General features: G+C 45.6%; 1 long non-coding RNA gene across 1 annotated transcript in view; it reads left to right on the top strand.

Moving 5' to 3' along the window:
- Positions 1–5,310: 5,310 nt before the first annotated feature.
- Positions 5,311–24,335, top strand: part of LOC115098930 — a 66,024-nt gene continuing 46,999 nt past the window's right edge. The window contains exons 1-2 of the long non-coding RNA XR_003858642.1: positions 5,311–5,337; positions 16,722–16,775. This is a non-coding gene — a long non-coding RNA (uncharacterized LOC115098930). The remainder of the gene's footprint in view (positions 5,338–16,721; positions 16,776–24,335) is intronic.

The following is a 24,335-nucleotide window of genomic DNA, read 5'->3' as shown; positions in this document are numbered from 1 at the left end:
GCGCACATCATGCTAGGTGAATAATTGTTTACAGCGAGGTTTTTCTATTCCTGAATAGGACTTTTTTTTTTTTTTTTCAAAATTCATTTTCCAATATTCCCCTTTTCTGTGTTGGAAGAGAAATTCTCTAGATTTCCAACACTGAGAAAATCAAATGAACAGTGGAAGTGGAGAAAAGGCAGGAAGCAAGAGAGCAAGCCCTTCATTACTGTGTCAGCTTTCTAAGCTGTACAAGTGTAAGCCTTTCGGAATGAACCATGTGCATCTCAGACCTCAAGACTGCACCCGTGCAGCACAGGAAGCAGATGCTAGCTTAAGTGCAGCTCCTGGCTGCTGGCAAGGTGACAACAAGGGTGCAGGGAGCGCAGCGAGGAAGCCAAACTTTACACCATGAACATCTCAGCTGAAAATATTCTCAACAAGTTTTCCTTCCTCTTGAGGTGGCTATCCACGCATCTCCTTCCTGCCTGCCCTTCAACAGCTGATCTTTTTCTAAAATTGCTGCCAGCCCTGACTCTTGGGTTTGAGACAATAATAAAAAAAAACCAAAAACGATCAGCCGTTTCTAGTTACAGCTGATCGCAGGCTGGTGGTAAGAATGCACTTAAAGGTAATGAGGGGTGGAAGGAGGCGCTGCTGACAAAAAAAACACTTGGGAGAAAAGGCAACCCAAGGCTGTAGAAACTCTCCATTTTTTTTCTCCTTAGAAACCAATTGGACAATGTTAATTGACCATGCAGTTTTAAAATGGTTGTATCACATGAAAGACCCAAGGCATAATAACTCACTGATATTTGGTCCTACATCCCTTGACTGCTATGCAGCTAGATTGTATACCAATGCAGATTTCCTTTCCTGGAAAAGGAGGGATCAATAAAGCACTAAAGAAGCTACTGGCAGCACTCTGAGGAGAGGGGAATATGACAGGGTTGCTAAACCTTGCACTAGAAGCTTAAATGTTTACCCATGGAAAGGGTTCTTGCTGCTTGGTTAGACAGCCAAGTGATTTCAGTGAAACTGATTTGAGTCTGTCTGCTGTCTTAAAAAACACATAGGAACAGAAGGGCATAGGAGAATTATACAGGAATTTTATTTATTTATTTATTTATTTATTTATTTATTTATTTTTTAATTTTTCTATACCGACATTCGATATGGTATATCACATCGGTTTTTTACATATAACAGAATGTCTAAGGCTGGCCTTAGAGACAAGATACAGCATAACATATTAAATTGAGCACCTAGCTAACTATTTAAGTAGAACAATTGGCTGCTTCCTGTATGTGGGATAGGCCATTTGATACCTGGAAGGCAGAATCAATAAGATATGCTCAAAATTATTTTCAAATTCCCTTTTGGTAGTTACAGGCTATAAGTGTTATCAGGTATTGAGCCTTTCATGAATTTTAACACCATTTGGGCTGTAACGCCAAACAACGCATAGATGAGAAGAGCTGATCCCAGGGAAACTGCAAGGTGCTACCAGTCTAACATCATTCACAGCCTTAACCTTAATCAGAAAACCTGGGCCCCTGAGTGGTACCAGGTAGGCAGTCTTCTGTATGCCACATTTGCTGCATCCAATGGATGGGCAGAAATTTAGCACTGCCCTCTCTTTTTCCCTTGGAATGTTTTTGCCTCCATCCTTCTGCCTTGGCCTTAGAGTGTTGATGCCACTATTCCTGCTGCCTTGCCCCTCTCAGTGCCTTGGGATACTATGGCCTCTGTTCTTTGAATGCGAGTAGGTGATAGGGATGAATCTACCTAAAGAAACTAATTCACAATCAATCCTCTGAATACCTACAGTGAACTTTGGCTCAAACAAACATAGCAAAATTAATGACCATCATCGAATATCAATGGCTCATGTTCAAGCCTCAGAATGGCTACAAGTCTCCTTTTCCATGATTGAACATCAATTCCTAAAAGTATGAAGGGAGGACAAGGTTAAGAACATAAGAAATTGTCATGCTGGGTCAGACCAAGGGTCCATCAAGCCCAGCATCCTGTTTCCAACAGAGTCCCAAACCAGGCCACAAGAACCTGGCAAGTACCCAAAACACCAAGAAGATCCCATGCTACTGCTGCCAGTAATAGCAGAGGCCAGTCCCTAAGTCAACTTGATTAATAGCAGTTATGGACTTCTCCTCCAAGAACTTATCCAAGCCTTTTCTAAACCCAGCTACACTAACTGCACTAACCACATCCTCTGGCAACAAATTCCAGAGCTTAATTGTGCGTTGAGTGATAAATAATTTTCTCCAATTAGTCTTCAATGTGCTACTTGCTAATTTCATGGAGTGCTCTCTAGGTCCTTCTAATTATCCGAAAGTGTAAATAACTGATTCACATCTATTCTTTCAAGATCTCTCATGATTTTAAAGACCTCTATCATCTCCTCCCTCAGCCATCTCTTCTCCAAGCTGAATAGCTTCTTGTGTATGTTAGTGTGTATTGAACTAATGCCATGATTGCACCCAATAAGATAATATTAAACTGTTTCCCTCTTTCTCCCATTTAGCACTTATGGCTTGCAATTGGACAAGGTGGCTGAGCTTGGTGTCATAAAACACACCCTGTTTCTCTCTCTCTCTCTCTCTCTCTCCCTGTTTGCTGCTTTCAGTTTTACCTCCTGATCTGCCCTGCAACTGAGCTGCAGCTTCTAAAGAGACTAGGCTTTCTTGTTTTGTATAGATGTTTTGTTTCTCAAAAAATACTAAACGGTTTTGGAACTTATCATTAAGTGGCTGTGCATTCTCCTCTGTTGAACTACTTACTTTGAACATTAAGGTTAAGTCACAGCTTCCAACAGTCCAGACCTGTAACAGGTGATGATATGCTACCCCTGACTTCATGCTTTGGAGTGTTGTTTCCTCAGCTGTACTATCTGTTCTTTCTCTGGTGCCTTTGGGTCCCGAGATGCCTTGGAATGTTGATCCATAACTATGGTGTCCCCCAACCCTCGCCCACTGCTCATGCTGCCCTGCTCCTCTCTTGGTGCTTGCTGGGCAAGCTTTCATGCTGAGGACCCTGTGTCCTACTACAAGAACAGCATCAGCAAATACATTGAAAAGAGAAATCAATCTCTACGCTGGATCCCCCTCCCCTTCAGCACTTTTCCTATTGATGCTGCACTCAGTGGCCTTGGGATGCTGATGCAGTGCTCAAGATGCTTTATCCTTTTGCCCACCCTCCTGCCACATGGCCCTTGATGAATGCTGTGGGTGTCCAAATTGGTTACACATGATACAGGGATCCACCATCCCAAAACTACGACTCTACCATGGGGTGACTCCAGTGGGTGGATGGCTTGAACGCCACCGGTTTATCTCTAATAATTTCACACAGCCTTAAACTTTGTCTTCAAAGTAATTTTCGAATTCCCTTATGGTACTTTCTGACTATTAGTCTTATCTGATAGTTAGCATTTCAGTGGAATATGCCATTCATTATGGGCTGTATTCCCATATAACCCAACTAAGAAAATACCTGCTCTACATGTTTTTGTGGGCCACTCCTGGCCTAAAACCAGATCTAAGCTCAATTTGAAGGACTTCAGTGCTTGAGTGGCACTAGGGAGGCAGTCTTCTGTTGTCACATTTCCTGCACTGACCAGAGAGAAAGGTAATTGGTGCTGGGCTCTCTTGTTGCCTTGTCTTTCGTTTAACTCTGCCTAAGAACTCATTCAGTACCTTCAGGTGTTGATGCCTCTGAATCTTCAGCCTTTGGGCTGGAGTGCATGGATGGCAGCTGCCGTCATCTTGAGCTGGATCTGAGGCACAATTCCTTCGCTCAATTCCTTAGGTGTTGATACCACTGCTTCCTCTGCCATGCCTCTCAGTGCCTTGGGTATCAGTACAAAGGATAAGTAAATCCACTGCAGTATGTATGGACCAAGCTTTCAGTGACCAGTGTGGAGGAAAACCATACCTTCATATCATTTTTCCTCTCTCACATCACAGCCTGAGCTAAAAACTGTATTTATATTTTTAACGTGCGAGGTATTATAATATTTCTTTAGTGCACGCTATTCTTCCTGGAGAAAACAATCTTTGGAAGTTGTGTCGCTGCTAAAAAACCCCCAAAATACACATGCTTCTACTACTGCTGCCTTGCCCCCTCCCTTGGTGCTTTGGAACATGGTTTACTGATGCTGATTTTGTTCTTGGCCCTCTCTCATGCTTTGGGGGTATTCACGTCAGTGGTTCTGCTTGCTTTCCTTCACCTTGGTTTCTTGGGATGTTTTTGCCTCTGCTCTTTCTGCCTTGGGCCCTTTCTCTGTGCCTTGGTTAATTGATGCCTCCCGCTCTGGCTTCCTTGCCGTTTTCTCTCAGTGCCTTGGGATGCTCTTGCACTGCTTCTGATACTACCTGCAAGTTTCAAAAAGCTTAGATGGAAACCCCCAATGTTTGTAGTAAAAAATCTGAGCCCTTGCTTCCCCCATTGACCTTAATGGAAATGACATAAACCACAATGCACCATAAATGACAAACTATAAAACAAAATGAACAAAAGAAGAAAAAATGGAAGTAAAAGAAAAGTTTTCATGCATACCCCTATTGCTGCACTAATAGTCCTGGACTTTCTTAATTCTCTGAGGTAAGGATCAAAAGACTTTTTATGCTTTGTTTCTGCTGAGGCAGGCCAGAGATTCTTATGTCCAGAAGCATAGCCTTCAGATTGTAAAAGTTTTAAAATAAAGTGCTCAAGGAAGCAGTTAAAACTCTATTTTCCATGTGAAGCTCATCTTTCTAGTCACTCATCTAGCCAACCTATCACAAGTTTATTCAACAACATAAATTTATGTATTTGATGATTTTTTGCAAGCATATTGGTAGTCCACTTGGGCAGATTAACTTCTTGTAAAATAGCACGAAGAAAATCTTTAGAAAGCCTGTTTTAGGAAGAAACATTTTTCACTGTTTATCATAAATATATTGCATTCTAAAATAAAATATCTTAAGTCTTAGTGAACCATCATGCCTGCCTAGTAATCCCATACCTATTGATTTTATTCTGATAATGGGCATAATTAAGAATGAGTTTATGTATGACATAAATAGGTAAATGTGTTTTTTATAAAGGGTTCTAATTTATCATTGTCAATAATTGTATTCATATCTATTTATCTTGTATAGAATCCACTGTATGATTCATTTTTTTTAGTATTATAAGTATTGCATAAATATAACCACATTGCATGTATAAATATTTTGGCTATTGCTTTTATAATATTAGTGAAAATTGAAGATCATTAAAAAGTCAATTGTAAATATGAATAATCTTACATGTTCTAAAATATTTTTGCAGAAGAAGAAACGTTCAACAAATCAGGTATGTCTTGAATTATATTTCAGTTCAGAGTGATTGACTTAAAGATATCAGAATTATTTGGTTAATGATAAAGAATTTGTATATTTTTAACATATTTCAACTCAAGTCAGAACAGCGCTCCTACCACGTGCCATTGGTCAGCTCCTGTCACATGGTAGGAGCACAAGATGGTGCCAGCCGTCCATTGCTCCTACCATGTGACAGGGGCTGACCAATGGCACCGGTAGCCCCCGTGACATAGTAAGGTCAAAGGCTATCGGCGCCATTTTGAATACTGGCAGCTGACGGCGTGAGTGCAGTAGATGGTTCCGGACCCCCGCTGGACCACCAGGGAGTTTTGGTAATCTTGGGGGGTCAGGAGGGTGGAGGATTTGTTTAAATTTGCTCCTTTAGATGGCCGAATAATTCGGTGAAAATTCATTGTATTTATGGGGAATCACGATATATTTCGCTTCCCCACGAATACAACAAATATGGCCCTATATGTTGCGAATTACCAATACATTGCAAATGAATGCACACCCTTAGTAGGCTGATCAGATTCAAATATGGGGTGAAGGCCAACCATGGGTCTAGAATTTACCCTAATGAAAATATCAGGTTCAGGTAATTTCCAATATGGTAAAGTTGAAATGTGCTGGAGAATTCACTTTTATGCATAATTTTCACTTCCTTCCTTGTTTAAAGTAGTCTATACATGTGGTATGTTCTTGTAGAAAGTGTTTCCAACTGAGACTATTTCTGTTCATCAAGCTAATCCAGTCCTGGTTTTATTCTTTTGCATGTATGGATCATAACTTGCATTGCTGTAAGAAAAGCAGGACCCATTCATATAGTGTTTTATTTACTAAGCTGTGATGAAGCATTAATCATGGTAAAAGCGATTTAATGAATGATAAAATATATTATTGTGCTGTCATTGGAAATAATGGGTGAAATCTGCAATTATTGCAAACCTTCATTGTCTTTTTTCCTGAGGCTTAAATCAGGCCCAATGCAGCTGTGCTAATGAGCCTCATCATATGCAAGTATACATTCTGCAGATTTATTAAACTGAAGTAGTCCAGTGACTGCAGTTTAGTAAATCCAGCAACGTTTTCTCCTGTGCTAAAACAGTACTTTTAGCAACATTTTATTGTGACTTAGTAAATATGGCCAAGAATGAGTTATTTGCTGGGACTGGATCAGCCTGAATAGCAGAAAAGAAGTTAATTGTGAAACCTATTGTAGAATGAAGATGATTTATTAGTTGAAGCAGGCGTAACTTGCGCGCACCACCTTGCATCCCCGGCACTTTGGCCTGTGCCGGGGGACTCTGGACCACCCTCCCGGCCCGCTCCCCGAACTGTTGCCATGCCCCTGGGACCTGACCCGGACATGCCCCCGGATACTCCCCCTCCCGCCCCTTTATGAAGCCCCGGGACACACGTAAGTCCGGGGCTTTGTGCGCGCTGGCGGTCCATGCAAAATAGGCGCGCCGGCACGCGAGTGTCCTGCGCGCGTAAATACGGGAGGATTTACACGCGCAGGGCTTTTAAAATCTAGCCCACTATGCGATAACGGATTTCATAGCTTTATTGACCACTGCTCCTTGGGGGCCCTCTGTTCTATTTCAGGTGCCATTCAGGGATCAGGTACTTGCTCCTCAAGGGCCTGCTCTCCCTGCCTCAGTGCCTGTAGCATCGACTAACTATCTTGTGGAATCGCATTCATAACAGCTAACACCGAGTGAGTACTCTAACCTATCATCTGTCTCATCCACAGTCCTGCTGCGGAACCTCCTGACATCACCGATAGGAGAAGGGCTCCCTCTGTCGAGGTCCCTGAGACTACAACTCACCACTGCTACCTATTGGCTACATCAAGCTGAATAAATAAAGAGTTCATTCACGATGTTTTGTATCTAGAATCTAGCCCAGTGCTGTGGCTCCTCTTGGGGCTCCTCCTCGGGGGCATGGTCATCTCCAAGGATCCACTAAAACACACGTAATAACAACAGATTGCCAACTCCATGGATCCGGCTCACTTCACGGCGTTGCAGGCCATTCCAGGCCTGGCCCAGCGGATCGCCGAATAGCAGACTGCGCTGGAAGGACTGACCACTGCATTTAATTTGCTACACAAACAGATGAACTCACCTTCCACCCTCAGGTAAAGAGGCTCAACCGTCTGAGGTGACGGCCAAGATGGACTGTACCTCTAGCAGATCCTAACCGCTTCTCGGGAGAAGTATGGAGATGCAGAGATTTCATTAATCAGTGCTGTATGCACTTTGCATTACAACCTGGACATTTCCCCACAGCTTATGCGAATACTACATACTCCTAGCATACCTAGATGGATGAGTCCTGTCCTGGACATCTTCGCTGTGGAATGCAAGGACCCTATCCTTCACAACATTGAAGGATTCCTCAAACTGTTTTAAGTCAGTTTTGATTGACCCTGCCTGATATTCTATTGCAGTATCTTCCTTGGTTCACCTTAAGCAAGGGAACAAGACCCTAGCTGACTTCGCTATTGAATTCAAGACACTGGCATCTGAATTATCCTGGGACCCAAGGTGCCTGAAGACGCTGTTCTTTGAAGGACTGAACACTCACCTGCAGGATGAACTCTCTGCCAGAGAGATGCCTGAAACCTTGGCTGAACTAGTGAAACTGGCAACCAGAATTGACCGCCGGCTTCGAGATAAAGTTCAAGAAACCAAGAGTACCAGGAGGCCCTTTTTGATTGAAGTTCATGTCAAGACTGCATCCAGGGCTACCCCTACGGTCCCAGCAGCCAGCGAAGAGGAACCGATACAGTTAGGCCGCAGCCATTTGACGTCAAAGGAAAGAAGAATGTGGAAGAAACTTGGGCTGTGTATATACTGTGGACAAGCTGGCCATGCTGTCCAAAATTGCCCTATACGTCTGGGAAACGGACAGGCCTAAGTCCTGCGGGAGAACTCTTCTTAGGTCTCACCACCCCTTCTCCTCTGCTCTCTCTTCCGGTATCTCTCATCTGCGGTCATCTACAGTACCAGACTCTTGCCCTAATAGACTCAGGGGCAGGAGGTAATTTTATTCTTCAGCGACTAGTAGAACATGTATGGATACCCACTTCCACCTTGTCGCCTCCTTTGCTTCTTTCATCCATCCATGGAGAACCTTTGCCGGGAGAAGTAATCCTATGTACCGAACCAGTGTGCCTACGTACCGGTGCACTCCATATAGAGACCATCTTCTTCTTTTATCTTAGAGAAGGCTATGCACCCCATAGTACTGGGATTACTGTGGCTACAACATTATATGCCTCAAATTTGATTGGGTCACTCTGGAACTGTCAAGTTGGGGTCCAGACTGCCATAAGAGATGCCTGACTGAGGTTAAACCATTACCGTGTATGCCTACTACCCCAGTGATGCCGTACTTGCCACCTCAATACGCATCTTTTCAAGATGTTTTTTCGAAAGAAGCTGCAGATATACTTCTGTCTCTCAGACCCTATGACTGCGCCATTTGTCTGAAGCTGAATACGGAGCCACCCAAGGGCAGAGTGTATCCCTTGTCTGTGGCAGAGAACAAAGCCATGTCTGAACACATTCAGGAGAATCTCAACAAGGGCTTCATTAGACCGTCCAAGTCTCTGGCAGGTGCAGGCTTCTTCTTGTTGGCAAAAAGGATGGCACATTGCGTCCTTGCATAGATTACAGAGGCCTTAACGAAATAACTATTAAGGACCGTTACCCACTACCTCTGATTACAGAAATTTTTGATAGGCTACAAGGAGCCCAGATCTTTTCAAAACTAGATCTGAAAGGAGTATATAACCTACTTCGCATTAAAGCTGGCGACGAGTGAAAGACGGCCTTCAACAAGCCGAGACGGCCACTAGAGTACTTAGTAATGCCGTTGGCCTGTGTAATGCTCCGGCTGTATTTCAAAATTTAATGAACGACCTCTTCTGAGACCTCATCTATAAATGTGTAGTTATCTACTTAGATGACATCTTAATCGTCTCACAAGACGTCACCACTCACCAAGAAGATTTCAAGAGAGTACTACAGAGGCTTCGTGAAAACCATCTCTAGCCAAGCTATCGAAATGTGAGTTTCATAAGGAATCAGTGCCTTTCCTAGGTTACATTTTCTTCAAAGAAGGTTTTCAAATGGACCCACAGATGCTGGAGAGTATCCGAAAATGGGCCCAACTAACCGGATTAAGGCTCTCAGGCGCTCCTTAGGACCTTCATTAAGAATTACTCTTCTCTCACTGTACCGCTGATGGCTATGATACGAAAGGGTGCCAGCGTGAACAATTGGTCTCCCGAAGTGATTGCTGCATTCCAAAAGCTGAAGGATGCCTTTTCAAACAAGCCATGCCTTCGACATCCAGACCCCTCAAAACTTTTCATTGTAGAGGTCGATACCTCGGACATTAGAGTAGGGGCAGTATTAAGCCAGGCTAGCAATTCTAAGGTTCCTCATCCTTGCTCATTTTTCTCCCGTTGCTTTTCTCCTGCTGAGAGAAATTATGGAGTTGGAGACAAGGAGCATCTGGCCATAAAAATGGCATTCTAAGTTTGGCGCCCATGACTTGAAGGAGCGCAACATCAAGTAACGGTCTTCACAGACCATAAGAACTTGGAGTATCTCCGCCACTCACAGCGCCTGAACCATAGACAAGCAAGATGGTCATTGTTTTTCAACAGATTCAACTTCGTGCTCAAGTATTGTCCAGGAGATAAGAATATCAGAGCTGACACTCTTTCACACTCCTTCCTCTCCGAGGACATACCCGAAGAGCCGCAATACATCAATGACCCCGAGAAGGTCATATTGGCAGCTACCCATTCCGTGCCTGCAGGAAAGATGATTGTACCCAAGAACCTCAGGAAGAAACTATTGCCTTGGGCACATGACTCCAAACTCTCAGGACACCCTGGGCAACAAAGGATGTTGGCTAAATTGCAAACTTTCTATTGGTGGCCCACCATGAAAGAAGACATGTTCGCCTACATTGCTTCCTGTGTAAACTGCGTTAAACAGAAGACACCCCCAGGATGTTCATGGGGTCTCCTCCAACCCTTGCTGGTCCCTGAAGAACTGTGGATACATATTGCCACTGACTTTGTGATAGATTTACCATCATCTGGAGGGAACAACACCATTTGGGTAACCGTTGCAGGTTCTCGAAGATGGCACATTTCATGGCTCTCCCAGGCTTACCCACCGCCATGGAGCTCGCCTGATTATTCATCACACACATCTTCCGCCTGCATGGCTTGCCTAAGCATATAGTCTCCGATCGTGGAGTCCAGTTCACAGCTAACTTCTGGAAGCCATTATGCAAGAAGTTCGATATAGCCCTTGATTTCACATTGGCATATCATCCTCAGTCCAATGGCCAAACAGAAAGGATGAACAGGACTCTCAAAAAGTTCATTCGTGCCTACATGAACACCCAACAAAATGATTGGAGTGAACTGTTGCCATGGACAGAATTTTCCATAAACTCTCATCCAGCAACACCCACTGAATCAACAGCATTCAAAGTATTCTATGGACGACTACCATTACCACCACTGCCACTTCCATTATCAGTGTCATCCCCAGCAGCTCAAATAACTGCTACTGATATCCATCAGCTCTGGACTCAGACTAAAGAGATGCTTATGAAAGCAGGAATACAAGCCAAGAAAGGATACGATGCTCATCACCGCAAGGCTCCAGACTTCAAGCCTGGTGACAAGGTCTGGCTTTCAACAAAACATTTAAGACTTAAACTTCCTTCATCTCGATTTGCTTCTCACTACATTGGACCATTTCCCATTCTCCAATGACTGGGCAACCTCATCTCACCTTACCTCACCTCACCTCACCACAATGCATTCCATGTCTCACTATTGAAACCAGTGATACTCAGTGAATTCTCCAACAAGATATCCGATTCTACTTTGGTAGATGCAGAAGATGACATTGAGTACAAAGTCGATGCAGTTCTCGATGTAAGAAGACGGGGCAGAGCACTGGATGGCGCGGGCCATCCAATGCTCCTACCATGTGACAGGGGCCGGCCAATGGCACGGATACCCTGTCACATGGTAAGGAAAAAGGGCCATCGGTGCCATTTTGATTAGTGGCAGCCGACGGCCCGGGAATGGGAGATCGCTCCCGGGACCCCCACTGGACCACCAGGTACCTGTAAAAAGTTTTTTGGGGGGGGGGGTCAGGAAGGTGGGGGAAGCTAAGGGATTAGTTTTAAAGAGTCGGGGTGGGTTTAGGGGTTATTTTTGTGTGCCATTTTTCCCACCCTCCCCCAATATCATGGGGTTTTCCTATCGTTTTGGGGGAGCCCCCGATTTCTGACGATTTTGAAAATATCGTCCGATATTTTCAATCATCCAAAGCCCGATTCACATCCCTAATAAGAGCCTCGTAAATTGTTCTGCCTTCTCGGCGTAGTAGGTTATAAACCTTCTATAGTAGCCTGTCAGGCCTAGAAGCAGTCTTGTCTTCCCTTTGATTTGTGAAATTAGTACCTTGGTAATTGCCTCAATCTTCCTGGACTGTGAGTAGACTTGACCCTTCCCCAAAATATAGCCCAGACATTGGACTTCTTGTCCTCTCAACAAGTACTTCTTTGGGTTCGCCATCAGACCAGTGTTCCTTAGAGAGGAAAATACAGCTTACAGTTGACTAAGGTGTGTCCTCCAATCTGGGCTGTAGATGATTATGTCATCCAGGTATGTGGTGGTATAACCCTGGTACGGGCAGAACATACAGTCAACCAAGCACTGGGACACTCTGGGGGCACCATGGAGGCCAAACAGGAGGAATGTAATGTGAAAAAGCTCCACTGATGTCGAGAAGGCCATTTTCTCTTTCGCCATTGGCATGAGGGGTACTTGATAGTATCCTTTGATGAGGTCCATGGTAGAGATGAACTGAGCAATCCCAGATGCTGGATCAGCTCATCCACCCTAGGCACTGGGTATGTCTCCAGTTTGGAGACTTTGTAAATTTTTTTAAAGTCTATACAAAATCTTATGCTCCCATCCTGTTTTGGTCCCGGGACTATAGGTGAAGACCATTTGCTATTACATTCTTCTATAACTCCAAGCTGAAGCATTTCCTTCACTTTTGTTGTGATGCCTGGCTTCTGGAATCTGGTATGGCCATTGACATACGATCACCTCCAGCGGTGTAATGATATCATGTTTGACCATGCGTATCCATCCCGGCAAGCTGGAGAAGATACCCCTATTCTGCTACAGCAGCATCTTTAAGGCCACTTCCTGGGAAGTTGACAGATCCTTCCCAAATGGCACCTGGGTCTTATCTGCCTCAGGTCCAAGCTCTGGGCCAAATCCTACTTGAACCACTCCACACTCCTATGGAACACATTTCTTTAGTAGGTTGACATGGTAAATCTGAGTTTTCTTCCTTTTTTCCGGCTGAGCTAGTTTATAATCAATGGGTTGTTTTTTTTTACAAGTCCTCATAAGGCCCTTGACAATGGGCGAACAGTTTGCTTTCAGAAGAGGGTAAGAGAACAAGGGCCTGGTCTCTGGGCTGAAAAAGGCTCTGAACTGTAGGATGGTTATATGCCCAAGTCTGAGTGATCTGAGCTTCTCTAAGCATATGCAGGCTGCCTCCACGGCCTTTTTTAGACGCTTCTGTACCTGAATAATATAGTCCACAGGATTTTGTCTGGGGTTTCCTTCATCCTCCCATGTCTTTCGAGCCACGTCTAATATGCTTCTTGGTTTTGTTCCATATAATAACTTGAAAGGCGAAAAGCCCATTGAACTCTGGGGCACTTCGTGAATTGCGAATAGTAAATAGAGCAAATCCTAATTTTTGCCATCTTCATCTATGAAGTTTTTGCAACATTTGTTTAAGTATCCGATTGAAGTGTTCCATGAGGTTGATGGTCTGTGGATGGCATACTGATATATGTAGAGTTTTTACCTTATGCACTGAACAGGACCTGTTATATTTGGATGAAAACTGAGTGTACCTTCATACGATGCGAACAATGAGTTCTGCTATCGTGTCTATGAGCCTTGTTCAAGCTTCTAAATCATTAGGTACCTCAGTGCATTGCTGTTCATAATTAACTTATTGTCCACTTGTCTTCTTCAAGATAAATATTGTAAAACTGGTCTTAACCACCACTTATCTTATGCTTGCTCTGATAGTCAGTCTTGTGCAGCCGACACCTAGATGTTTCGGAGCATAGCTCCTTCTTCAAGGGCTGAACATTATCAAGAAGGACTTGAGGAACTCTGTGGAATTCTATATAAAGTTGTGTTGACGGCTGGATTAGCTTGAGTGGACTTGGCGTTGTTGTTGCGGTCTAAAGAGCTCCGTATATTTATGACGGCTGCTCTTGACGGCTCCTTATACTGACGCCTTGACGCCAGGAGCCGTCAAGAGCAGCCGTCATAAATATACGGAGCTCTTTAGACCGCAACAACAACGCCAAGTCCACTCAAGCTAATCCAGCCGTCAACACAACTTTATATAGAATTCCACAGAGTTCCTCAAGTCCTTCTTGATAATGTTCAGCCCTTGAAGAAGGAGCTATGCTCTGAAACATCTAGGTGTCGGCTGCACAAGACTGACTATCAGAGCAAGCATAAGATAAGTGGTGGTTAAGAGCAGCTAATCCAGACCTTCTTTAGATTTTGGGATGCAGTGGTGGGCCTCTTCCTGACTGGCTGCCATTGTGTTGGGATGCAAAAGCAGACCTGATGGGCCTGTTCTTTGGCTGCCACAACAGGCTTCTACTTCTTTATGGCCCAACAGATGCTAAAGAATTTAGGGGCATGAGCCCTGTGTGCACAATGCTAAGGATGCCCCTGCTTAACCTCTTTATGCAGGAGACACAATGGCACATTCCTTCTTGTTCTGGTGCGTGGGTCCTGATGGATCTCCTACAGGGCACGTGCCCAGGTGATGTTTTTCTCCCAGGCCTGCTTCTGCAGCAGGACATGGAGATTTTGATATTGGCTCAGAGATATGGTAATTTTTTTTAGAATTCCAGAGTTTCTGGGTCAAATCCAGAGAGTTCTCTGGTATGTAGGTTCACCAAGGCTGAGAATGCTGCAGAGGCAGTATTCACAGGACCTGAGTGAAGGAGTCTCTGTAATTGTACAACAGCGGTACCTAGTAGCCCAGTTTACAGTCGATAATTGCAAGGTTACTGTAGGAACCCTGATGCATAATAACCTCTAGTCAGGGTCTATTGCTGCAATGTCTAGGAAACATGAGTTGTGAAGGCAAGTAAAATAGGTAGAAAAATGTCTGGATAGCTATGATTGAAGGTTAATAACTGAATAATGATGTAGATACACAAACTCATCTTATTCCATGGCAGACCTCATACGGGGCATACGTATCTAGTGCCAATGCGCAGTAGTACAGCAGCGATATAATCATTGGTCTATTGCCCGATGTATATTTTTTTCAAAAACTTTTCCTCATGCGTAGGTGAACAATAAAATAGCCCATTGGCATATCACAAAATATATCGCAAGTGAATAATAAAGTAGCTTATCTTTTCTGAAGCTTTACAGATTTCATTTCCATCTTTTCTGAAGATTCGCAGATTTTATGCTCAAGAAATTAGCAGAGACATGGGCGTGAGGACATGCACGGAGTCAAGGGCTTGACTCCGTGCATGTCCTCACGCCCATGTCTCTGCTAATTTCTTGAGCATAAAATCTGCGAATCTTCAGAAAAGATGGAAATGAAATCTGTAAAGCTTCAGAAAAGATAAGCTACTTTATTATTCACTTGCGATATATTTTGTGATATGCCAATGGGCTATTTTATTGTTCACCTACGCATGAGGAAAAGTTTTTGAAAAAAATATACATCGGGCAATAGACCAATGATTATATCGCTGCTGTACTACTGCGCATTGGCACTAGATACGTATGCCCCGTATGAGGTCTGCCATGGAATAAGATGAGTTTGTGTATCTACATCATTATTCAGTTTTCATTTTGTGGGTTGGTAGCCTATATACTTATTACTTGTTAGTTGGCTTCTCCACCTCTTCTTCAAAACCAGGTGCTTGAGTGTTGCCGTGGTCATATTTGAAGGTTAATAACAACATAGCCCAATAAAAGTTGGTTCTGAGTTAACTGGAAGTCCAAAAGAAGCAGGAAGAAACTGCTGGGTCAAAAAGGGTTGTATTGTAGTTGATGTACTTTTTATACTGGATATCAGTATTAGGGATGCGAATCGTTTTTTGACGATTTAAAATATCGTCCGATATATTTTAAATCATCAAAAACCGTTAGGGCCATGATACAATACCAATTCCCCCGATTTATCGTGAAAAAATCATAAATCGGAGGAAGGGGGAGGGCAGGAAAACCGGCACACTAAAACCCCCTAAAACCCACCCCGACCCTTTAAATTAAATCCCCCCCCCAAATGCCTTAAATTACCCTGGGGTCCAGCGGCGGTCCATAGCTAAATCGGGGGAAGGGGGAGGGCAGGAAAACCGGCACACTAAAACCCCCTAAAACCCACCCCCGACCCTTTAAATTAAATCCCCCACCCTCCCGAACCCCCCCCAAATGCCTTAAATTACCCTGGGGTAGAGCGGCGGTCCAAAACGGCCTCCTGCTATTGAATCGTGTTGTCTTCAGCCGGCGCCATTTTGCAAAATGGCCGCCGCAAAATGGCGGCGGCCATAGACCAACACGATTCGACTGCAGGAGGTCGTTCCGGACCCCCGCTGGACTTTTGGCAAGTCTTGTGGGGGTCAGGAGGCCCCCCCAAGCTGGCCAAAAGTCCCTGGGGGGTCCAGCGGGGGGCCGGGAGCGATCTCCTGCCGCGAATCGTTTTCCGTACGGAAAATGGCGCCGGAAGGAGATCGACTGCAGGAGGTCATTCAGCGAGGGTTCCGGACCCCCTGAGGAAGGAGGCTTGAGCCATTATAAGCTTTACGTCAGCCCAAATTGTGGACATTAATTATGAGGTCTCTCTGAGCGTCCCCGCTTCTCATTCTATACGGGATTTTTTTTATTTTTTATTTTTATAGTTGAAATCATTTATATCCTGACCAGTGGATTCTTTCATTTGTTGTAATAGCAGAAAAGGCATAAAATAAGTTTTTGAATATTGCTTATGATGGAAAGTGGAATATTATATTTCAAAATTAAATTGGCCATTTAATTACACACTGCATACTCCTCTAAATAATATAGACCATCCTTTTCTTAAAAGCCAAATATTTTGTATGGGTGGATTTACAATGAGAAGAACCCTTCAGAAAATGTATCTCTTGCTTATAAAAAAAATGTGACTGTGACCCTTTCTGTATTAAACATTTGATTTAAGTGTTTTATGTAGTCTTTTTCTTCTTCTAATTTTTAATCAGATTTCAGGCTCGTTACACCATCCTCAACAAAAGCTGCCAAACCAGCTGCTCAAGGTAATGTAACAGAACTTTAACCTAGGAATTTGTAATGTTTTATATTAAAACTAGCTGTACCCGCCATGCATTGCAGTGGCTCATTTTGGTTCTTTTCCCTCACGCCCCTTCCCCTTGCTCATTACCTAGGTCACTCCTCCTCCTCCTCCTTGGTCATGCACCCCCGTTCCCTCCCCTTTCCCCCCACTCAACTCCCTTCCCTCACACTCACCTCTCCCCTCATTCTCCCTCTCCTCACTCTCACCTCCCCCCTCATTGTCCCTCCCCTCACACCTCCCCCTCATTCTCCCTCCCCTCTCACCTCCCCCTCACCCCCCCCTCCTCCCGCCCCTCCCTTCCCCTCACTCTCACCTTCCCCCTCCTCCTCCCCCCCCTCACCCCCCCTCCCCCCGCATTCTCCTCCCCCCCTCTCCCTCACCCACCTCCCCCCTCATTCTCCCTCCCCTCTCACCTCCCCCCTCATTCCCCTCCCCACCCTCCCCTCACGTCTCCCCCCCTCATCTCCCCCCCTCACCCCCCCCCTCATCTCCCCCCCTCCCCTTCCCTCACTCTCACCCCCCTCTCTCAATCCCCTCCCAGCTCATCCACACCCCCTTCCCTCTCCCTCTTGTGCTTTTTAGTGCGGCCCATTCATGGAGACGGGAAGTCTCCGGGGATCCCTCCTTGGCGCGCACCTCAGCTGCTCGATATTGCCGCTGCCGCTCCTCCCAGCTATTGTAGCTCGGCCGCCCAACACTCCCATACCGCCGCTGCTACGCCAGATATCACCGCTGCTCCGCTGCTGCTGCTCCTCCCAGCGCCATCTTGGCTCCGCTGTAACCGACGTGCGCTCTCGCCCGCCCAAGCACAGCGGAGCTGCTCCCTACTGCGCATTTGCGGCACATTGGTCAAGCTTCATTTATCTAGATAGATAGCGTGTGTTGCTTTTACGTCCAACAGATGGCGCTGTCTTTCCCAAAAAACATGTTTTTACCTGTCACAGGAGTGACATCTATATAATATAGGTATATAGAAACATGAGCGTATTCGAATGCTACGTTGTGTCAAAATTTCAAAGCAATCGGTGAAGAACTTTCAGAGATTTAAGATTTTGAACAAACATTTACATTTTTATTTATATAGATTTTCATATGTGAATGTAAAATAATGATTCAGCATTAATTACAGTTAATTTTTTGCAATTTGCTATGGGGTAGATTTAAAAAAAATGCGCGTTCACGTACTTTTGTTGGCGCACCAGTCGCAAACAAAAGTACGCTGGATTTTAGTAGATACGCGTGTAGCCGCGCATATCTTCTAAAATCCAGGATCGGCGCGCGCAAGGCTGCCGATTTTGGGCAGCCGGCACGCGCCGAGCCGCACAGCCTGCCTCCGTTCCCTCCGAGGCCGCTCCGAAATCGGAGCGGCCTCGGAGGGAACTCTCTTTCGCCCTCCCCTCACCTTCCCCTCCCTTCCTCTACCTAACCCACCCCCCCGGCCCTATCTAAACCCCCCCCCTACCTTTGTCCACGGATTTACGCCTCCCGGAGGGAGACGTAAATTCACGCGCGCCAGCGGGCCGCTGGCGCGCCGAGACGCAACCCGGGGGCGGTTCCGGAGGGCATGGCCACGCCCCCGGACTGCCCCGGGCCGAAACCACGCCCCCGGGCCTGCCCCCGAAACGCCGCAACCCCCCCCCAAAACGCCGCGTCGATCGGGCCCCGTCCCCCGACACGCCCCCCCCCGACAAAAACCCCCGGGACTTAAGCGAGTCCCGGGGCTCTGCACGTGCCGGCAGGCCTATGGAAAATAGGCGCGCCGGCGCGCAAGGCCCTGCTCGAGTAAATCCGGGTGGATTTATGCGAGCAGGGCTTTTAAAATCCGCCCCTATATTTTCTTACTTGAATATTTGTAGCCTAGGTTGTATTGAAAATTAAATGGTGATGAATGTACAAATATTTGTCTGTTTCAGGTATTGCATTCTTCAGGTGTAGCTCATTCCACTTCAGTGACTCTATATCAGTATTTGCAATCAACTAGCGAATACTTATTGGGAGCAATTTTCAAGTGTCAGCAGCTGGATGCAAAGCCCCTGGGTATTTCAACTTTGCACCAGCTCTCAAAGGGAATTGCCTAGGAGAAAAAAAGTACCCACAGAGATATTCCCTGGGAAAAAAAAGACAGCCTCTGTAGTTTTGAAAATATAAAACTCTGTACATTGTTGTCTTCCCTGACATGGGTTTTTTACCTGAGGAAAAAGGCAGGCAATTTCCAGAGCACCAATTTATGCAGGTAAAATAGCCATTTACCTAGACACATGGCTTTTGAAAATTGCCCCTCATTTGTAAAAAAAATAAACATTAAGCAAAGATAGGCAAATATAAGGTATATGTTAACAATCTAAAATCAATCAAAGTATTACCAGATAGTGTTTTCTTAATTGAGATCAAGAATTGAAAAGCATTCAGGATAATCATAGGAGGAGGAGAGAAAGACTTGTTGAGCTGTTGCTGGCCCACCTCCACAACTGATTGGCTCATTTTTGCTGATATATCAATTGACTGTGGGAGGAGGGAGAAGAAGCCTCTGCTCAGGAGGGCTTCTTCCCATTCCCAGTGTACAGGTCTGCAGGAGGTAAGATCAAGGGAAGATGGGGGAAAGACTGGGTGGGAGAATTGGGTGGGAGAAGAGAGGGGTGAAATCCCCAACCCCTAGATTCATCAAAATGTGATAATAACGCATGGATAACACCCACAATTAAAAAAAAGGGGCATGTTTAGGGTAATTTTTGAACTACTGCACAATGTGGTAACATAGTGCTTTGCATGATGCACTTAACTTATTTTGCAGCTTGTGCTGTGAGATTGAGAGACAGAGACAGAGACTATAAGGCCTTCACAGTAGTCAAGTATTTATATACCTATAGGAGGGGCATCAAATAGCTCGAGGTGAGGTGTTGGTGATGGTTTAACGGTTTAGGGGCCACTTTTTCATGCAGAGTGAGATGTACCCCTCTGTGAAGATTGACTTCATTTGGAGTGATGAAAATCTCGGAACATAAGAACATAAGAACATGCCATACTGGGTCAGACCAAGGGTCCAACAAGCCCAGCATCCTGTTTCCAACAGTGGCCAATCCAGGCCATAAGAACCTGGCAAGTACCCAAAAACTAAGTCTATTCCATGTTACCGTTGCTATTAATAGCAGTGGCTATTTTCTGAATCAACTCAATTAATAGCAGGTAATGGACTTCTCCAAGAACTTATCCAATCCTTTTTTAAACACAGCTACAGTAACTGCACTAACCACATCCTCTGGCGACAAATTACAGAGTTTAATTGTGCGTTGAGTGAAAAAGAACTTTCTCCGATTAGTTTTAAATGTGCCACATGCTAACTTCATGGAGTGCCCTCTAGTCTTTCTATTATCCGAAAGAGTAAATAACCGATTCACATTTACCCATTCTAGACCTGTCATGATTTTAAACACCTCTATCATATCCCTCCTCAGCCTTCTCTTCTCCAAGCTGAAAAGTTCTAACCTCTTTAGTCTCTCCACATAGGGGAGCTGTTCCATCCCCTTTTTCATTTTGGTCACCCTTCTCTGTACCTTCTCCATTGCAACTATATCTTTTTTGAGATGCGGCGACCAGAATTGTATACAGTATTCAAGGTGCGGTTTCACCATGGAGCGATACAGAGGCATTATGACATTTTCCATTTTATTCACAATTCCCTTTCTAATAATTCCCAACATTCTGTTTGCTTTTTTGACTGCCGCAGCATATTGAACTGATGATTTCAATGTGTTATCCACTATGATGCCTAGATCTCTTTCTTGGGTGGTCGCTCCTAATATGTAACCTAACATTGTGTAACTATAGCATGGGTTATTTTTCCCTATATGCATGATGCTGGGGGAGCGCTGGGAAGCGTTTCCGATTTCAAGGAGATTTAGTGTGCCCAGATCTTGGCACAACGCAGAGGATTCCAGGGAAGCACTGCTCCAAGACGTATTCAAGCACAGGTGGACAGGTAGAAGACCAGGGAGCCTGAGCCATGTCGAACCCATCGCACCAGAAGAGACCCAACAACGCAATGCTGGTCTCTGGGATAGCCCTCCGGCTATTTGATAGCCCTTTCAAACCTGCCGCTTGGGAACGGCAGAAGCGATGGGATGGACAGAGGTCAAAGACAAGAGATGGTACTGGAACAGGAACAAGACAAGGAGCTTGGAGACTTGGACGAGATGAAGAGAAGTGAAGACTTGGACGAGGCGAGGAAACTTGGAACTCAGGCAAGGATTCAGACATGGACAAAGATACAGGATACTCAAACATGGATGAAGATACAGGATGCTCAGACATGGATAAGGATGCTGGATGCTCAGATGAGGATGGAGATGCAGGATGCTCAGAGGATTCAGATAGGCAAACAAGTTACATAAAAGACTCAGGCGAAGACTCAAGTTACTCAGAAGACTAGGATAAGGATTCAGGTTACTCAGAAGACTTGGATAAAGACTCAGGTTACTCAGAAGACTCGGACAAGGATTCAGGTTAAACGAAGGTCTCAGGCAAGGATTCAGGACTTGGGCAAAAGTCCTGGATGGGAGCTGCATTGCAGCGTGCCCTACACAGCCGCCATGGCTGGTCACGGACCACGTTGAACGTGAAGCAGATTCCAGGTGAAGAAGTGGTAGGTTAAGCCAGAACATGACGAAGATTCAGGAGAGGCCTGCACCAGGGCATGCCCTACACAGCTGCCCGTGGCTGGTCGTGGACCACGCTGAAGCAGAGCAGGTTCTGGCAGAGTCTAGGCATGGATGGAATCAGGCAAGGACTCCGATGACCGGGGACAGGATACAAGACTCAGGATTCAAGACTAGGAACTTGGAACTCGGATTCAGGAACATTAAAAGCAAGGGTCCATCTGAGACTTGCGTTGCATGATAAACAGTGGACAAAAGAAACCTGGAAGCTGGGTGAAGAGCTGGCGAAGGAAACATCAGGGTCAGGACAGGAACAAAGAACATCTGGTACACTGGAACATTAGGACATCGTAACCACTAGATGACAAGGTAGATCTGGGACGTCTGCGACAAGGAGCAAGGATCCTCAGATACCTCTGGAGCAGGAGCATTGGAACTAGGAGTATCAGGAGGGAGGAGCATCTGAAGACAGGAACATCTTGAAGACAAGACGGACGAGGACAGAGGATCCGACAAAAGACCAGGACCTGGAAAAAAGGTGAAGACAAAGGATCAGGAACCACAGATGAAGACAAGAAAATTCCCACGAAGAACGGAGTGCCTTGAAGAAGCGAGGTGACGCAGAGAAGACTCCTGGAATGAAGAGCTGGAACCAAAGCAACTCCAGGAGTTAACCAACTCCTTGCAAAAGTGATGAGAGACTGAAAGAAGGCCATATTTATAGAGCTGAAGAGGAACACCCAGGATGACATCACAAGGAAGAGCCAGGGACTTCACCCATTGCTGGCTCTTTAAATCAGGAGAGGAGGCAAGGCCTCGCACCTAAGAGGCAGGTCCCGGGACAGCAGCCATGCTGCAGAGCAGGAAAAGCAGGCCCAAGATGGCTTCCACCGCAGGAGAAAGATGGGGGGAAGCCCCAGCAGCTGAAGCGAGGACTGATGACAGCACTCCCTGCAGCGGGAGGGTTGCAGCAAAAGTGGCACCCACCGCAAGAAGGTCCCACATCGGTGGCCTCCTGGCCGCATGGAAGCATGGCCCGCCGTGCAGAACAGACAAGGGCAGCCTCTGAGCCTCCTGGCTGCACAGAAGAAGAGGGACCTAACCCACAAGCAGAATTGCAACACATCATCTTGCAATTATCCATATTAAATTAAATTAAATTAAATTAAATTTCATCTGCCCTGCTCTGACCCAGTATGGCATGTTCTTATTTTCTTATGGTCTTATCATTAAAATCATCCATTGTATCTGAAGACTGGAGGGTGGCTAATGTAACCCCAATATTTAAAAAGGGCTCCAGGGGCGATCCGGGAAAGTACAGACCGGTTAGCCTGTCTTCAGTGCCAGGAAAAATAGTGGAAAGTGTTCTAAACATCAAAATCACAGAACATATAAAAAAAACATGGTTTAATGGAACAAAGTCAGCATGGCTTTACCCAAGGCAAGTTTTGCCTCATAAATCTGCTTCACTTTTTTGAAGGAGTTAATAAACATGTGGATAAAGGTGAACCGGTAGATGTAGTATACTTTGATTTTCAGAAGGCGTTTGACAAAGTTCCTCATGAGAGGCTTCTAGGAAAAGTAAAAAGTCATGGGATAGGTGGCGATGTCCTTTCGTGGATTGCAAACTGGCTAAAAGACAGGAAACAGAGAGTAGGATTAAATGGACAATTTTCTCAGTGGGCGGGAGTGGGCAGTGGAGTGCCTCAGGGATCTGAATTGGGACCCTTACTTTTCAATATATTTAAAAATGATCTGGAAAGAAATATGACAAGTGAGGTAATCAAATTTGCAGATGATACAAAATTGTTAAGAGTAATTAAATCACAAACAGATTGTGATATATTGCAGGAAGACCTTGTGAGACTAGAAAATTGGGCATCAAAATGGCAGATGAAATTTAATGTGGTAAATGTAAGGTGATGCATATAGGGAAAAATAACCCATGCTATAGTTACACAATGTTAGGTTCCATATTAGGTGCTACCACCCAAGAAAGAGATCTAGGCATCATAGTGGATAACACATTGAAATCGTCGGTTCAGTGTACTGCGGCAGTCAAAAAAGCAAACATAATGTTGGGAATTATTAGAAAGGGAATGGTGAATAAAACGTAAAATGTAATAATGCCTATGTATCGCTCCATGGTGAGACCACGCCTTGAATACTGTGTACAATTCTGGTCGCCGCATCTCAAAAAAGATATAATTGCGATGGAGAAGGTACAGAGAAGGGCTACCAAAATGATAAGGGGAATGGAACAGCTCCCCTATGAGGAAAGGCTAAAGGGGCGGATTTTCAGAGCCCTGCTCGCGTAAATCCGCCCAAAACCGGGCGGATTTACGCGAGCATGGCCCTGCGCGCCGGTGAGCCTATTTTACATAGGCTCACCGGCGCGCGCAGCACCCCGGGACTCGCGTAAGTCCCGGGGTTTTCGGAGTGGGCGTGTCGGGAGGCGTGTCGGGGGCCGGAGCGCGCGGCGTTGCGGGGGCATGTCGGCAGCGTTTTGGGGGTGGGTACGGGGGCGTGGCTACGGCCCGGGGGCATGGCCGCGCCCTCCGTACCCGCCCCCAGGTCGCGGCCCGGCGCGCAGGAGGCCCGCTGGCGCGCGGGGATTTACGCCTCCCTCCGGGAGGCGTAAATCCCCCGACAAAGGTGGGAGGGGGGTTTAGACAGGGCCGGGGCGGGGGGGTTAGGTAGGGGAAGGGAGGGGAAGGTGAGGGGAGGGCAAAGGAAAGTTCCCTTCTAGGCCGCTCCGATTTCGGAGCGGCCTAGGAGGGAACGGGGGTAGGCTGCGCGGCTCGGCGCGCGCAGGCTATACGAAATCGATAGCCTTGCGCGCGCCGATCCAGGATTTTAGCCGATACGCG

Source organism: Rhinatrema bivittatum, chromosome 9, assembly GCF_901001135.1.
Source record: "Rhinatrema bivittatum chromosome 9, aRhiBiv1.1, whole genome shotgun sequence".
In the NCBI taxonomy this organism is placed as follows: Eukaryota; Metazoa; Chordata; class Amphibia; order Gymnophiona; family Rhinatrematidae; genus Rhinatrema; species Rhinatrema bivittatum.
The sequence above is the reverse complement of the archived record's forward strand: the minus strand, read 5'-3'. Positions and strand labels throughout refer to the sequence as shown.